Here is an 18709-nt window from a genome sequence, read left to right as displayed (position 1 = left end):
CACCTCAAAATAAAGAAAACAAAAATCCTCACAGCTTGACCAATGAGCAACATCATGATAAACGGAGAAAAGATTGAAATTGTCAAGGTTTTCATTTTACTTGGATCCACAATCAACACCCACAGAAGCAGCAGTCAAGAAATCAAAGGACCCGTGGCACTGTGCAAACCTGCACTGAAAGATCTCTTTAAAATGTTAAAAAACAAAGATGCCACCTTGAAGATTAAGATGCACCTGCCTGAAGCCATGGTGTTTTCAATTGGTTCATATGCATGTGAAAGCTAGACAATGAATAAGGAAGACTGAATAATACTTGATGCCTTTGAATTATGGTGTTGGTGAAGAATATTGACTATATCATGGACTGCCAAAAAATGAACAAATCTGTCTTGGAAGAAGTATAGCCAGAATGCTCTTTAGAAGCAAAGATGGCAAGACTTTGTCTCATATACTTTTACATGTTTTCAGGAGGAATCAGTCCTTCGAGAAGGACGTCATGCTTGGTAAAACAGAGGTCAGCAAAAGAGAGGAAGGCCCTCAAGGAGATGCATGGACACAGTGGCTGCAACAGTGGGCTCAGGCATAACAACAATCATGAGGTTGGCCCAAGACCGGGCAGTGTTTCGTTCTGTTGTACATAGGGTCACTATGAGTTGGAAGTGACTCAAAGGCACCTAACAACAACAACTTTTTAAATACATCATACATTTCTTATAGCTTTAATGCATTAATTTTTTCTATCGTTAATTGGTGTGTAAGAAATCACCTTAACACTTACAGGTGTTAGCTAACAAAATACATTATTTCTCATGTTTGTGTGGTTTAGAATTTTTGGCCAGTGCTTTTCTGAGTGGTTATTCTGATCCAGGAATCCCTGGATGACAAGAACAAATTTATACACTGAACTGCTATCAAAGAGTTGGTAGTTTGGACTCTCCCAGGGGCTCCTTGGAAGAAAGGTCTGGCAATATACTTCCAAAAGGTCAAAATCAGGAAAACTCTATGTATCTCAGTTCTGCTCTGAAACAAATGGGATTGATGTGAGTTGGAATCTACAGCCACTGGTTTGGTTTATTTATTTATTTGGTTTTATACTGCTTCTACTGGCAGCAGCTAGGGAATTCATTTGGCTGCATTCCCCTGACCACTCCACTGGGGTGGAGGGTCCAAGAAGGCTCCCTCCCAATTAGTCAGTTCAGTGTTCCCCAATATGCCACCTTCTTTCTTTGCGCTGTCTTATTCTTCGTGGCATCTTGTTTCTCTCTCCCTTGCAAGATAGCCTAAATTTGCTTCCAAACAGAAGCTGGTTTTCTGAAACGGGAGAAATGAAATCTGCCAGTATTCTCAAGCCTGAGTTTAGAAGCTATAGAACAACACTTGTGCTGTGTTCTACTTACTGGTTAATGAATGTCACAATATATGTTCAGCGGAGAGAGTAGAATACAGGTATGGGGAAGGGAAAATTCTCAGTGGCCCTGTTGGCAGACTAACTTTTACTCAAAAATATGTGTTTCTATAATTTAATATGGAGCATTTTTGGTCCAGTGTTTAAGAGCTCAGCTGTTAACCAAAAAGTCAGCAGATGGAATTCACCAGTTGCACCTTGGAAACCCTGTGGGTTCTATTCTGTCCTATAGTGTTGCTATGAGTCAAAATTAACTTGATGGCAATTTTTTTTTTTTTCTTTAATATGTCAGGCAATGAACTAATCACTAGGCACTGGGGATAAACATTTGTTAAAAACTGTTTATAGTAGTTTAATATACCAGATAGACATAGTCCTTACTTCATTGAGCTAACTTGTCTAATAATGAAGACAGATATTAATTAAATAATCACTTTAAAATATGATTATAAATGCTATGTAAATAAGGAAAAACTCCAGGGAGTTCTGAGAGTATATAGCAGGGGGCATTATTTAATTTTAAGGAGTCAATGGGTAACGTCTGGGCTTATATACAAAAGGTGAATATGAGTAAGAAGATGAAGTAGAATGGGAATGGTAGAATTTCAGGTGGAGATAATATTGACAAAGACTGGCAGGAAAACACATTTAAGTGAGCAAGCTCTACTAGCTTGGAGCGACTAAGAGAAAGAGTAGTTTGAAATGAACTTCGAGAGTCAAGATGGAGCAACCAGTTCTCAACCTTGCTGTTTATCCTCATAGCAGTGAGCGCTTAGTGTTGGGGATTGATATGAGTGTATTTTTTAATTTCTCCCTGGCTGCTGGGTGGAGAATAAATGCATATGAGGGGAATATTTATTCAAATGGCTCTTTGGGTAATTCAGTCAAGAGGTGCTGGTAGCTTTGTTTGTTGTGGAGGATGGAGATGGATAGATGTTCACAGACGAGATGTATTTCATAAATAAAATAACGAGAATTTGGTCAATTACTGGGAGAGAGATATAGCAAGGCTATAACTTTCTTTAAATCTGGAATCCTCTTTTTCAGGTGTCTGACTTGGGAAGCTGAGAAAATTCTAGACATGTGGTGCTTTTGAGATTTCCAAATTGAAATATTAAGTAGACTCTGGGATATGTGAGATACAAAAAAAAGTGAATATTTTTACACTTTAAATTTGATTGATTTGAATAGTTTATTTTCATATATTTACTTCAGGATACATATATCTATGTATATATCTATTGTATCAATTATTTTTAACACCTTATATCTTTACATATCCCTGAGTACATTTACATTAAATTAGCCCAGCTCCTAAAAATGATATATAGTTTTAGCTCTTTCTCCTGGAATTAGGTCATGCATACTAAATTAATCTATTTCAATACAATACTTCCTCTTTTGAATTCTATTTTATAAGTTTTTTTCAGAGTCTGGAATTATTTTTTGTCAAGGTTCTTCCTATAGTAATAAAAGCGTAATTAAATGTTATGATCATACAATATTGAATCAATTTAATGGGTTGTGACTCAAAGAATACAAATACTCTATGGAATATTAGAGGTGAGCAAGGAAGAATTTCTTCTTTTTTCAAGGAATATCACTCTTAAATGGAATTTTGATTTCCATTTTACCTACCTGGAAGGATATCTGGCTTAGTACTATTTCTCCTTAAGCATTGCATTTCTCAGGTAACAATCTCTAACATATGCATATAAAGCTAGGATTTACTTTGATAATTAGCAGCAAGGACTTTATGCTTTGAAAGGGCAGATGCATTTTTGTTCCTCACATTAACTTCAAAAGCTAATAAAATCTTCCAAAGTATAGGGTGGAGCCCTGGTGGTTCAATGGTTAAGAGCTTGACTGCTAACCAAAAGGTCAGAAGCAGCTTCTTGGAACCCTATGGGCAGTTCTACTCTGTCCTGTAAGGTTGGTATGATTTGGAATTGACTCAAAGGCAACAGGTTTGTTTTTTGGTTTTGGTAGTATAGGTGACCATACTTCCCAAATTGTCAAAGACAGTCATGGTTAACTCTTGTTGTATCTACATAATGATTTCTAACTACTTTTTTATTCTCCAAATTATCCTTTTTTGGATGATAAATTATCTGGTCATAGTACTTAAGCATCATGAATTACACTTGTATGGTATCATTCCTGAATTTTTCAAAGTCCTTCTTAAAAAGACATGTTCCTGTGGATTATGCAATGGAGTGAGAATACTATATCTTTGTTGTTGTTGTTAGTGACATTGAGTTGGTTCCAACTCATAGCAACTCTGTGTACAACAGAAGGAAACACTGCCCGGTCCTATGCTGTCCTCACAATCGTTATACTTGAGCCCAATGTTGTAGCCACTGGGTAAATCCATCTTCTTGAAGGCCTTCCTCCTTTTCGCTGACCCACTATTTTAGCAAGCATGATGTCTTTTTCCAGGGACTGTTCCCTCCTGATAGCATGCCCAAAGTGCATGACACCAATGTCTTTAAGTGCTGTGCAATATTCTCACCTGGTTTTAATTGCTTGCTTCCTTAAACCTTACATTTTTGCCTCTTAAATTATTCTATTTTTTAATTACTGTCCCTTACTTCACATTTTTATTCCCCACTCTACTGCCACAGTCACATTTATCTTCAGATTATTTCCCTACCTTCTTACTATTTACTTTTTCCTCTCTGGACCTTCTCCAGTATTCATTTTTGAAATGTGGTGACCAGCAGTGCTTTCAGTATTCAAGGTACAGGTGCACTAGGGTTTTCTACAAGAATAGGATAACATGGGTTCTTTTTTGGGGGGAGATAGGGTTGCTTTCATGTTTGTTGGCTTCCAGAAGCTCTCTTGAGGGCGTTAAGTATTGTGTGGGTTCCTTTGTCCCCTGCAGCACATTGGCCTGATCCTTCAGGGTTGAAGTACCAGCTTCGCACATTGAAGCACATCGTATTGTCTTAAGGGTGCAACAAATACGATCAGCTACTGTGAAAAATTAACAGTGCCAACATGCTTTTTGCCATTGCCTGAATGCAAACAAATCTGACACCACTAGTGTGAATGAATGAAGGTGGTAGCCTTTCTCTCAAAGTCACTACCTTTCTCATAACAATAAGTGTTTTGAAAACTATGACATTTTGTACCCTCAAATATTGCAATCTTCTGAGGAAGTGTTAATTGAAAAAAATAAAGAAAAGGAAACACATTTCTGAAAACATTTAGTAAAATTCCATTTGGTTTCATTCATATAACTCAGATAAATCCCTCCATTGTTTCCTACAAAAACAAACAAGAAACCTGCTTTATATTAGTCATAGTTAGAATATGCTTTTTTATAAGCATTATGAGTTTAAGACAGAGATAAAAGTCATTTGTTTTCAGAAAAAAATCTTTTGTTTTCAGAAAAATCACTTGTTTTCAGAACTGATATGTCATTTTACTTCTTAGGCAGACATTGCTAAAGTTTGAAGGATCATTACATGCTTTTTTTTTTTTTTTTTTCCTTAATAATGGGAGATTTTAAAGGTCTTTATGAGGAGGTTCTATGTCAGCACTTTGCAGGCTGAAATTGCTAAGAGCTATCTGGAGTCATTTTCTCGCAAGAGATAGGGACAAAAATCTCATTCTGTGTCCTTAGTTACTAACTCAGTTTTCCATCCAACCTTAGGAAGTTATTTGTACAAGTAACTGAAAATAGAGACACTAGCATTTATCTCTGTTATAGCAGAACCTTCATAAACTAAGCAAACCTCTTCAAGAATGGCCGCTTTATATGCTAAGATACAGCTGGCATGGAAATTACATTTTAGAAAAATTCAGAGAAAAAATAAAACATGAATAAACAAAAATAAAGTATCCAGATTATACAGTGCACTATCCGCACACAGAAATGGATAAACCACAACTAGAAAAAAATGTTTAACAGTTATCTTTTGTTGTTATTGCTTCTAGAAAAGATGTTATACCCTATCTTTGCTTTACGTATGTTAAGCAAGATTGCAAGCTTGTGAGTGTGAGTAAAACCTCACCGAAGGACAGAGAGATAGTGTTACTGTACAGATCAGAGACTTGTAAATGGGGTGAAATTTAGAGAAAGCATCCATGGGTTAATGATGTAAATGGTTATTAATGGTTGATTTGCATAAGAAGTCCCTTGGGCTGTACTTAAAATGCAGTGATTAAGACTTACCCTGGAGCTGGTTAAAAGTTAAACAGTAAATTAAAAAAGAGATTTTGATTAAGGGTATACAGGATACAACCCAAGAACCTGACTTTTTATCACAATTCAGTAATTGAGTTTTATGTTCACCAGGGGCTGAAAACCACTACTTTAGAAAGTATATGATGCAGCTATTATTGCAGTAAAGAGAAGAAATAGTTAATAATAACAGCCAGCACTTTCTAAGTTTGTGCTATGTCCTAAGGAAATGCTAAGCACTCTTACAGAGCACTTAAATGCTCTGAAATTACTCAAGTATTAATTAACTTAATACTCACAGTAACATTGTAAGGTCTAATTAGGCATTATCTTTACACATGAAAGAAAAAATTTCACAAAAATTTTAAAATGAGGGAGGCAGGGCCAAGATGACTAATCAGAAGTTTCTGCTGAAACCTCTTGCAACAAACACCCCCCCCAAAAAGTGAATTGGTTACATATATGACAATATACGAACCTTGATCATCAAACGCAGAATTAAGGAATCCATCTGAGTAATGGAGGAACGAGAAACAGTGCATAAGCAGCGATGAGTTGCCGAGCCTATGCAGCACCTCAGCTCTGATTCCTTGGTGCCGTTCTTTGGCATGAATGCAGCGGGGCTGATGGTAGTTCCCTGAGACACGGCAGCTTTAGTTAAAGAAGGCAAGCAAAATGGGACACCCCTGATCCTGTGGCATGTCTGCAGTGGGGCTGGCCATGGCTTTTAGGGAGTAGCTGCTTCAATAAAAGAAGGCAAATGAAGTCCTGGCACCCCGACCCCCTGGTGTGACGGCCACAGGTTTGGTTGTAGACAAAACTGCTTCAGTGAAAGAAGACAAGCATGGGAAGCAGCCCTAAACCCCTGAGGAAATCTCTTTGGTGGGGACACAGCCAGCACACTCACAGGCTACACATGCCTTTAGAATCTCAGAGAAAACACACTCTAGACACAAGATAAGTGATTTTGTCTAATTTACCATGTGGATCTAATAGCTCCTTCTTCTGAAAGTACTCTCTCCTATCTATCTGATCCTTCCCCACTTTGCCCTAGCTGGCTTCATTAAAAATTGCATTCCCTGGGTCTAAGATAGAACCTCCTGCACCCTCTCTGAGCCACTCTCCTGGCCTAGGAGAAGGAGAAAATTAACAAACAGGGCAAAAATACTTTCCCAACTCCTCTAATCTAGAAGTTCAGAGCAGAAGCGGCTCCAGTCCAGGCATAAGCAATCCACAGACTTTGGCTTTCACCCCTCCGTGGATCCAGGTGGCTATTATACTGCAAGGGGAAATGTGTTAGAGGCTTGACTGTAATTGTTTCAGCTGTGCAGTGGAGAGGCAGGTTTTGGAGGTCTGATGCCACTCTGTCTATTAAATAGAACCCTCACCTACCCACAGCACTGACCTGAGGGCTGAAAGTTCCATCCATGCCACCTAGCCACCCACAAAAATGGTCTGAGAATAGTGGTGCCTACCAGTCTTTAAGGGTATAAGCATTGGGTGCTTAAGATACAGCTGCAGAGCCCACCCCAGAGTGTTCTAGAGAACACAGATACTCCTTCCTCACTGATACTTGGGGGAAAGCTGTCAGCTCCCTGCCTTCCTCAGAGTGTGAACACCTGTTGCTACCAGAAACCAGTGCATACAACCATTACCACTACTCCTCTAAGTTAGCAGATGAGAGCCTACACCACACACTAGGTGACCAACTATCAGGACATCTGAGCTGAATCTATACAAGAATAGTGAATAGACTCCTAGGCTCATATACCTGGTAACAGCTCTAGCTATCTGGTAACAGGACATTAGAGCTTCAAAGTCTCAAATAATCAAGTTAGCTCACTCCAGTAGCCTATTTGGGTATATTGAAACAAAACAAAGCAAGAAGCTAGGACACAGTGAGCAAATATAAAAATAAATTATTACAATAATTTATATATGGCTCAGAGGCAGTAGTCGATATTAAATCACATAAAGAAAAAGACCATGATTGCTAAAACAAACTCCCAAAACAGAGAATCGAGGACTCCCCTGGATGAAGATATAATCCTGGACTTGCCAGATGTAGAATGAAAAAGGCGAATATACAGAAAGCTTCAAGACATCAGGAACACCATCAGGAATGACATCAGGAATGAGATCAGGCAATACACAGAAAAAGCCAAGGAACACACAGACAAAACAGTTGAAGAAATTAAAAAGATAATTCAAGAAGGTAATGAAAAAGTTAATAAGCTGCAAGAATCCATAGAAAGCATTCAGAAATTCAAAAGATTAACAATAAAATTACCGAATTAGACAACTCAATAGAAAGTCAGAGGAGAAGAATTGAGGAACTGAAATGCAGAATTGGGGAGATGGAGGATAAGGCATTTGGCAACAACATATTTGAAGAAAAATCAGATAAAAGAATTTAAAAAAAATATGAAGAAACCCTAAGAATCATGTGGGACTCTATCAAGAACAACTTGAGAGTGATTGGAATACCAGAACAGGGAGGGATAACAGGAAATACAGAGAGAATTGTTGAAGATTTGTTGGCAGAAGATTTCCCTGACATTGTGGAAGACGAAAGGATATCTATCCAAGATGCTCATCGAACCCCATACAAGGTAGATCCGAAAAGAAAGTCACCAAGACGTATTATCATCAAACTTGCCAAAACCAAAGACAAAGAGAAAATTTTAAGAGCAGCCAGGATAAGGGAAAAGTTGCCTGTGAAGAAGAATCAATAAAAATAATTCTGGACTACTTGGCAGAAACCATGCAGGCAAGAAGGCAATGGAATGATATAGAGAGAGCACTGAAGGAGAAAACTTGCCAGCCAAGAATCATACATCTAGCAAAACTCTCTCTCAAATATGAAGAGGTGAAATTAAGACATTTACAGATAAACGCAGGATTAGGAAATTTGCAAAAACGAAACCAAAACTACAAAAATACTAAAGGGAATTTTCTGGTTAGAAAATCAATAATATCAGATATCAACACAACACTAGAACAAGGACATCAACTCAGACAGAGAAATCACAAAAATAAAACAAGATAAAAAAATGCTCAAAACAGGGAATTAATGACGTCATTATGTAAAAGATGACAATAATCAGTAAAGAGGGAATAAATAAAGTAGGCATAGATCTTCCTTGTAGAGAGGAAATCAAGGCAATATAGGGAGATACAAGTTAGGTTTATACTTAGAAAAATAGGGGTAAATATTAAGGTAACTGCAAAGAAGACAAAAAATCACACTTCAAAATAAATATCAAGATAAACATAAGGACAAAGCAAAAACAAATTAAACTACAGTGAAAAAGAGGAACATACAATTTACAAAGAAAAACTTCTCAACATTAAAAAGTAAGTGGAAAAATGAAACTGTCAACAAACAAAATAAGGCATCAAAATGACAGCACTGAACTCATACCTATCTATAATCATGCTGAATGTAAATGGACTAAATGCACCAATAAAGAGACAGAGTTGCAGAATGGGTAAAAAAAAAAAAAAGATCCAGCCATATGCTGCCTACAAGAGACACACATTAGACTTCGAGACACAAACAAACTAAAATGCAAAGGATGGAAAAAAATATATCGAGCAAACAACAATCAAAAAAGAGCTGGAGTGGCAATATTAATTTCTGACAAAGTAGGCTTTTCAGTTAAATACCACAAATTATGAGGAAGGACACTATATAATGATTAAAGGGACAATATACCAGAGGATATAACCATATTAAATATTTATGAACCCAATGACAGGGCTGCAAGGTACATAAAACAAACTCTATCAGCACTGGAAAGTGAGATAGACAGCTCCACAATTATAGCAGGAGACTTCAACACACCACTTTCGGTGCAGGACAGAACATCCAGAAAGAGATTCAGTAAAGACACGGAAGACCTAAATGCCACAATCAACCAATTTGACCTCATAGACGTATATAGAACACTCCACCCAACAGCTGCAAAGCATACTTTCTTTTCTACTGCACATGGAACATTCTCTAGAATAGACCACATACTAGGTCATAAAGCAAGCCTTAGTAGAATCCAAAACAATGAAACATTACAAAGCATCTTCTCTGACTATAAGGCCATAAAAGTAGAAATCCATAACAGAAAAAGTAGGGGAAAGAAATCAAATAGTTGGTAATTGAACAATGCCCTGCTCAAAAAAGACTGGGTTATAAAAGACAGTAAGGAGAGGCGGGGCCAAGATGGCTGACTAAGTAGAAGCTACCTCGGATCTCTCCTGCAACAAAGACTGAGAAAAACAAGTGAATTGATCACATACATGACAATCTACGAACCCCGACTATCAAACACAGATCCAAAGAGTTGACCTGAGTGGCAGAGACTCAGTCAGTGCAAGCAGGCTGCGCACTGACGTGGCTAACGAGAGAATGAGCAACCACGGTGAAGCAACAACTGTTTTCGGAGCCTGGAGCCAGCATCCCAGTCAGAAAACCTTGGCGCCAGGCTTTGGATTGGGAGTAGCAGAGCTGAGCATGGCATCCTGAGACTGCACAAACACAGGACACAGCCCTAGCCCCCAGAAGTGACCTTGGGGGAAGCCCAGCCAGTGCACACAGACAGCGCAGCAACGCGGCTGAGAAGAGGAGAAGTCACCGGGAGGCAGCAACTGGTTTTTGAGCCTGGAGCTAGGCGTCCCAGCCGGGGAACCTTGGCACTGGGCTTTGGACTGGGAGTGGAGGAACTGACCACGGTTTCTGAGACAGCACAAGCACAGGAAGTGGGCCTGACCCTCAGGGGCAATCTGGACCCAGCCAACACACACAGGCTATACGCGCCTCGGGAATCTCAGATATAACAGTCATCACCAAACAAGATAAGTAACTTTGTCTATATTCCTGGGTGCTACTCTCTCCTATCTATCTGATCCCTCCCCTCACCTTCCCATGCGGCTTCATGAACATTGGAACTTCCTGGGCCAGAGAGTGAAGTGCTCCGTGGGTTTTTTTTTTTTTTTTTTGTCTTTTCCTAACCCATTCTCCTGGCCTAAGAGAAGCAGCTACAAAAAACCCAGGGACCAAAAATCCTTCCCTGACTTCCCAAAATTGGACTAAAAATACAGAACCAGCTCCAGCCAAGCATATGAGATCCACAGTCTAGAGCTTTCATCCCTACAGGGAACAAGGTGGCTATTTTAATGCAAAGGCAATTCTGATAGGGATCTGACTGTAATTGTTTTAGCGGATTACTGGAAAGAAAAGTTTCCCATGTCTGATATCTCTACCTATTAAACAGAGCCCTCACTGACCCACAACAGGGAACTGAGGGCTGAAGCTCCACCCAAACCACCTACCTCCTGCCATAGGGGTCTGAGGATAGTGACACCTACCAATCTGTAGAGGTACAAGCATTGGGTGCCTAAGGTACAGCTGAAAAGCTCCTCCACCAAAGTGATTTAGGAATAGAGACACAACTACCTCACTGGCACTTGGGGGAAGACTGTCAGCATCCTGCCTCCCCTGGAGTGTGACCCCCTGCTGCTACTAGAATCTGGTGCACACAACTATCACCACTACTCCTCTAAATGAATAGGTGACAGTCTACACCACACACTTTGTAACACAAAATCAGATTCTACTGAAGAAAGGTGAATGGACTCTTAGGCTTATATATCTGGTAACAGCCCAAACTAGCTGGTATTAGGACATAAGTGATTCAAAGGCTAAAATAATCAAGACAGCACAATCTAGTAGCCCATCTACATATACTGAAAGAAAACAAAACAAGATAAGACTCAGTGAGCAAATATAAAATAAATCATTAAAATATCTTAGAGATGGCTTAGAGACAGCAGTTGATATCAAACCACATAAAGAAGCAGACCATGATTGCTTCTACAACTCCCCAAATTAAAGAATCAAAATCTTTCCCAAATGAAGATACAATCCTGGAATTGCCAGATACGGAATATAAAAAACTAATTTACAGAATGCTTCAAGACATCAGGGATGACCTCAGAAGTGAAAAAAGGCAATCTGCAGAAAAAGCCAAGGAACACACTGATAAAGCAGTTGAAGAACTCAAAAAGATTATTCAAGAGCATAGTGGAAAAATTAATAAGCTGCAAGAATCCATAGAGAGAAAGCATTCAGAAATCCAAAAGATTAACAGTAAAATTACAGAATTAGACAACGCAATAGGAAGTCAGAGGAGCAGAATCAAGCAACTGGAATGCAGAGCGGGGGAACTGGAGGATAAGGGACTTGACACCAATATAGCTGACAAAAAATCAGATAAAAGAATTTAAAAAAATGAAGAAACCCTAAGAATCATGTGGGACTCTATCAAGAAGAATAACTCGAGTGTGATTGGAGTTCCAGAACAGGGAGAGATGACAGAAAATACAAAGAGAATAGTTGAAGATCTGTTGGCAGAAAACTTCCCTGACATCATGAAAGACGAAAGGGTATCTATCCAACATGCTCATCGAACCCCATATAAGATTGATCCAATAAGAAAATCACCAAAACATATTATCATCAAACTTGCCAAAACCAAAGATAAAGAGAAAATTTTAAAAGCAGCCAGGGATAAAAGAAAGGTCTCCTACAAAGGAGAATCAATAAGTTCAGACTACTCAGCAGAAACCATGCAGTCAAGAAGGGAATGGGATGACATATATAGAGCACTGAAGGAGAAAAACTGCCAGCCAAGGATCATATATTCAGCAAAACTCTCTCTCAAATATGAAGGTGAAATTAAAACATTTACAGATAAACACAAGCTTAGAGAATTTGCAAAAACCAAACCAGTTTACAAGAAATACTAAAGAAAATTGGTCAGAAAATCAATAATATCAGAAACCAACACAACACAAGGTCACAGAAAAGAACATCCTGATATTAAATCAAATAGGCAAATCACAAAAACAAATTAAGATTAATTTTAAAAAGAAAAAAAAAATGCACAAAACAGGGAATCATTGAAGTCATTATGTAAAAGATCACAATAATCAAAAAGAGGTACTGAATACAGGAGGAATAGAACTGCCATATGGAGAGGAAAACAAGGCGATATAGGATGATACAAGTTAGGTTTTTACTTAGAAAAATAGGGGTAAATATTGAAGTAACCACAAAGAGGTCTAAAAATTCCATAACTCTAAATAAAAACCAAGAAAAACATAACGACTCAGCAAACATAAATTTAACTACTAAGAAAATGAGTAACACGCAATTTACAAAGAAAAATGTCTCAGCACAAAAAAGTAAGTGGAAAAATGAAATTGTCAACAACACACACAAAAAGGGATCAAAATGACAGCATTAAACACATACTTATCTATAATTACACTGAATGTAAATGGACTAAATGCACCATTAAAGAGACAGAGAGTCTCAGACTGGATAAAGAAACATGATCCGTCTATATGCTGCCTAAAAGGGACATACCTTAGACTTAGAGACACAAATAAACTAAAACTCAAAGGATGGAAAAAATATATCAAGCAAACAACAAACAAAAAAGAGCAGGAGTAGCAATATTAATTTCTGACAAAATAGACTTTAAAGTTAAATCCACCACAATGGATAAAGAAGGACACTACATAATGATTGCAGGGACAATTGATCAGGAAGATATAACCATATTAAATATTTATGCGCCCAATGACAGGGCTGCAAGATACATAAAACAAACTATAACAGAACTGAAAAGTGAGATAGACACCTCCACAATTATAGTAGGAGACTTCAACACACCACTTTCAGAGAAGGTTAGGACTTCCAGTAAGAAGATCAATAGAGACACGGAAGACTTAATTGCTACAATCAACCAACTTGACCTCATAGACTTATACAGAACACTCCACCCAACTGCTGCAAAGTATACTTTTTTTTTTCTAGTGTACATGGAACATTCTCTAGAAGAGATCATATATTATGTCATAAAACAAACCCTGCAGAACCCAAAACATCAACATATTACAAAGCATCTTCTCAGACCACAAGGCCATAAAAGTGGAAATCAATAACAGAAAAATTAGGGAAAAGAAATCAAATACTTGGAAACTGAACAATAATAATAAAAAAAAGAACCCTGCTCAAAAAAAGACTGGGTTATAGAATACATTAAGGAGGGAATAAAGCAACTCATAGAATGCTACAAGAATGAAAACACTCCCTATCAAAACCCCTGGGACACAGCAAAAGCAGTGCTCAGGGGCCAATTTATACCTATAAATGCACACATATATAAAGAAGAAAGAGCCAAAATCAGAGAATTGTCCCTACAACTTGAACAAATAGAAAGTGAGCAACAAAAGAATCCATTAGGCACCAGAAGAAAACAAAGAATAAAAATTAGAGCTGAACTAAATGAATCAGAGAACAGAAAAACAATTGAAAGAATTAACAAAGCCAAAAGCTGGTTCTTTAAAAAAAATAACAAAATTGATAAACCATTGGCCAGACTGACTAAAGAAATACAGGAAAGGAAACAAATAACCCGAATAAGAAACGAGATGGGCCATATCACCACAGACTCAACTGAAATTAAAAGAATCATATCAGATTATTATGAAAAATTGTACTCTAACAAATTTGCAAACCTAGAAGAAATGGATGAATTCCTAGAAAAGCACCACTTACCTAAACTAACACAATCAGAAGTAGAACAACTTTATAGACCCATAACAAAAAAAGAGATTGATAATGTAATCAAAAAACTCCCAACAAAAAAAAAAAGCCCTGGCCCGGACGTCTTCACTGCAGAGCTCTACCAAACTTCCAGGGAAGAGTTAACACCACCACTACTAAAAGTATTTCAAAGCACAGAAAATGGTGGAATACTACTTAACTCATTCTATGAAGGCACCATATCCCTGATACCAAAACCATGTAAAGACGCCACAAAAAAAGGAAATTACACACCTATATCCCTCATGAACATAGATGCAAAAATACTCAACAAAATTCTAGCCAACAGAATACAACAACATATCAAAAAAAATAATCCACCACGACCAAGTGGGATTTGTACCAGATATGCAAGGCTGGTTTAATATTAGAAAAACCATTAATGCAATCCACCATATAAATAAAAGACAAAAACCACATGATCTTATCAATTGATGCAGAAAAGGCATTTGACAAAGTCCAACACCCATTCATGATAAAAACTCTCAGCAAAATAGGAATTGAAGGAAAATTCCTCAACATAGTAAAGGGCATCTATACAAAGCCAACAGCCAACATCACTCTAAATGGAAAGAGCCTGAAAGCATTTCCCTTGAGAACGGGAACCAGACAAGGATGCCCTTTATCATCACTCTTATTCAACATTGTGCTAGAGGTCCTAGCCAGAGCAATTAGGCTAGACAAAGAAATAAAGGACATTTGGACTGGCAAGGAAGAAGTAAAATTATCTCTATTTGCAGATGACGTGATCTTATACTCAGAAAACCCTAAGAAATCCTTCAGAAAACTACTGAAACTAATAGAAGAGTTTGGCAGAGTCTCAGGTTATAAGATAAGCATACAAAAATCACTTGGATTCCTCTACATCAACAAAAAGAACATCGAAGAGGAAATCACCAAATCAATACCATTCACAGTAGCTCCCAAGAAGATAAAATACTTAGGAATAAATCTTACCAAAGAAGTAAAAGACCTATACAAAGAAAACTACAAAGTACTAGCGCAAGAAATGAAAAGGGACCTACATAAGTGGAAAAACACACCTTGCTCATGGATAGGAAGACTTAACATAGTAAAAATGTCTATTCTACCAAAAGCCATCTATGCATACAATGCACTTCTGATCCAAATTCCAATGACATTTTTTAATGTGGTGGAGAAACAAATCACCAACTTCATATGGAAGGGAAAAAAGCCCCGGATAAGTAAAGCATTACTAAAAAAGAAGAAGAATGTGGGAGGCCTCACTCTACCCGATTTTAAAACATATTTTACAGCCACAGTAGTCAAATAGCCTGGTACTGGTACAGCAACAGGCACATAGACCAATGGAACAGAATTGAGAACCCAGATATAAATCCATTCACTTATGAGCAGCTGATATTTAACAAAGGCCCAGTGTCAGTTAATTGGGGAAAAGATAGTCTTTTTAACAAATGGTGCTGTCATAACTGGATATCCGTTTGCAAAAAAATGAAACAGGACCCATACCTCACACCATGCACAAAAACTAACTCCAAGTGGATCAAAGACCTAAACATAAAGATTAAAACGATAAAGATCATGGAAGAAAAAATAGGGACAACGTTAGGAGCCTTAATATAAGGCATAAACAGAATACAAAACATTACTAAAAATGACGAAGAGAAACCAGATAACTGGGAGCTCCTAAAAATCAAACACCTATGCTCATCTAAAGACTTCACCAAAAGAGTGAAAAGACTACCTACAGATTGGGAAAAAATTTGCAGCTTTGACATCTCCGACCAGTACCTGATATCTAAAATCTATATGATTCTGTTAAAACTCAGCCACAAAAAGACAAACAACCCAATCAAGAAGTGGGCAAAGGATATGAACACGTGCTTCACTAAAGAAGATATTCAGGCAGCTAACAGATACATGAGAAAATGCTCTCGATCATTAGCCATTAGAGAAATGCAAATTAAAACCACGATGAGATTCCATCTCACTCCAACAAGGCTGGCATTAATCCAAAAAACACAAAATAATAAATGTTGGAGAGGCTGCGGAGAGATTGGAACTCTTATACACTGCTGGTGGGAATGTAAAATGGTACAACCACTTTGGAAATCTATCTGTCGTTTTCTTAAAAAGTTAGAAATAGAACTACCATACAACCCAGAAATCCCACTCCTCAGAATATACCCTAGAGAAATAAGAGCCTTTACACGAACAGCTATATGCACACCCATGTTTATTGCAGCACTGTTTACAATAGCAAAAAGCTGGAAGCAACCAAGGTGTCCATCAATGGATGAATGCTTAAATAAATTATGGTATATTCACACAATGGAATACTACGCATCGATAAAGAACAGTGACGAATCTGTGAAGCATTTCATAACATGGAGGAACCTGGAAGGCATTATGCTGAATGAAATGAGTCAGAGGCAAAAGGACAAATATTGGATAAGACCACTATTATAAGATCTTGAGAAATAGTATAAACTGAGAAGAACACATTCTTTTGTAGTTACGAGGGGGAGGAGGGAGAGTAAGAGAGGGTTATTTACTGATTAGTTAGTAGATAAGAACTACTTTAGGTGAAGGGAAGGACAACACTCAATATAAGGAAGGTCAGCTCAACTGGACTGGACCAAAAGCAAATAAATTTCCAGGATAAACTGAATGCTTCGAAGGTCAGCAGAGCAAGGGTGGGGATTTGGAGACTATGGCTTAAGGGGACTTCTAAGTCAATTGGCAAAATTAATTCTCTTATGAAAACATTCTGCAACCCACTTTGAAGTGTGGCGTCTGGGGTCTTAAATGCTAACAAGTGGCCATCTAAGATGCATCAATTGGTCTCAACCCACCTGCATCAAAGGAGAATGAAGAACACCAAGGTCACACGATAACTATGAACCCAAGAGACAGAAAGGGCCACATGAAGCAGAGACTTACATCATCCTGAGACCAGAAGAAAAAGATGGTGCCTGGCCACAACCGATGACTGCCCTGACAGGGAGCAAAACAGAGAACCCCTGAGGGAGCAGGAGATCAGTGGGATGCAGACCCCAAATGCTCATAAAAAGACCAGATTTAATGGTCTGACTGAGACTAGAAGAATCCCGGTGGTCATGGTCCCCAAACCTTCCGTTGGGCCAGAACAGGAACCATTCCTGAAGACAACTCATCAGACATGGAAGGGACTGGACAATGGGTTGGAGAGAGATGCTGATGAAGAGTGAGCTACTTGTATCAAGTGGACACTTGAGAATGTATTGGTATCTCCTGTCTGGAGGGGAGATAGAAGGGTAGAGAGGGTTAGAAACTGGCAAAACTGTCACAAAAGGAGAGACTGGAAGGAGGGAGTGGGCTGACTCATTAGGGGGAGAGCAAATGGGAGTATGTAGTAAGGTACATATAAGCTGATATGTAACAGACTGACTTGATTTGTAAACTTTCACTTAAAGCACAATAAAAATTATATATAAAAAAAGCTTATATAGGAACCTTGAAGGCAGTGAGTTTTGTTAACAAGGGAGAAACAACTCAGAAAATGAGGGTGAGAATGTAATCAATGTCACTGAATTATACATACAGAAACTGTTGAATTGGTGTATGTTTTGCTATGTATATTCTCAACATCAACAAAGTAAAAAGAAAAAAACAAATAAAAAAATAAAGGACATTAAGAACAGAATAAAGAAATTCACAGAATCTAATGAGAATGAAAACACTTCCTATCAGAACTTTTGGGACACAGAGAAAGCAGCGTTCAGAGATTAATTTATATCAATAAATACACACATACAAAAAGAAGAAAGGACAAAATGAAAGAACTATCACTATAATTTGTAAAAATAGAAAGAGAGAAACAAAAGAAACCCTCAGGTACCAGAAGAAAGCAAACAATAAAAATTAGAGGAGAATTAAAAGAATTAGAGAACAGAAAAACAAGTGAAAGCATTAAGAAGAACAAAAGCTAGTTCTTTGAAAATATTAACAAAACTGATAAACCATTGACCAGACTGACAAAAGAAAAACAGGAAAGGAAGCAAATAACCTAAAAGAGAAATGAGATGGGTGATAATACAACAGACCCAACTAAAATTAAAAGAATCATATCAGATTACTACGAAAAAATTGTACTCTAACGAATTTGAAAACCTAGAAGAAATGGATGAATTTCTAGAAAGACACTACCTACCTAAACTAATACAGAGATAGAACAACTAAATAAACCCATAACAAAAGAAGAGATTGAATGAGTATGCAAAAAACCCCTGACCAAAAAAAAAAAAAAGCCCTGGTCCTCATGGCTTCACTTTAGAGTTCTATCAAACTTTCAGAGAAGACTTAACACCATTACTACTAAAGGAATTTCAGAGCATAGAAAAGTACAGAATACTCCCAAACTCATTCTATGAAGCCAGCATATCCCTGATACCAAAATCTGATAAAGACATCACAAAAAAAG

The sequence above is a fragment of the Elephas maximus genome, chromosome 18, assembly GCF_024166365.1.
Source record: "Elephas maximus indicus isolate mEleMax1 chromosome 18, mEleMax1 primary haplotype, whole genome shotgun sequence".
NCBI classification, from domain to species: domain Eukaryota; kingdom Metazoa; phylum Chordata; class Mammalia; order Proboscidea; family Elephantidae; genus Elephas; species Elephas maximus.
Note: the sequence above shows the minus strand (reverse complement) of the source record.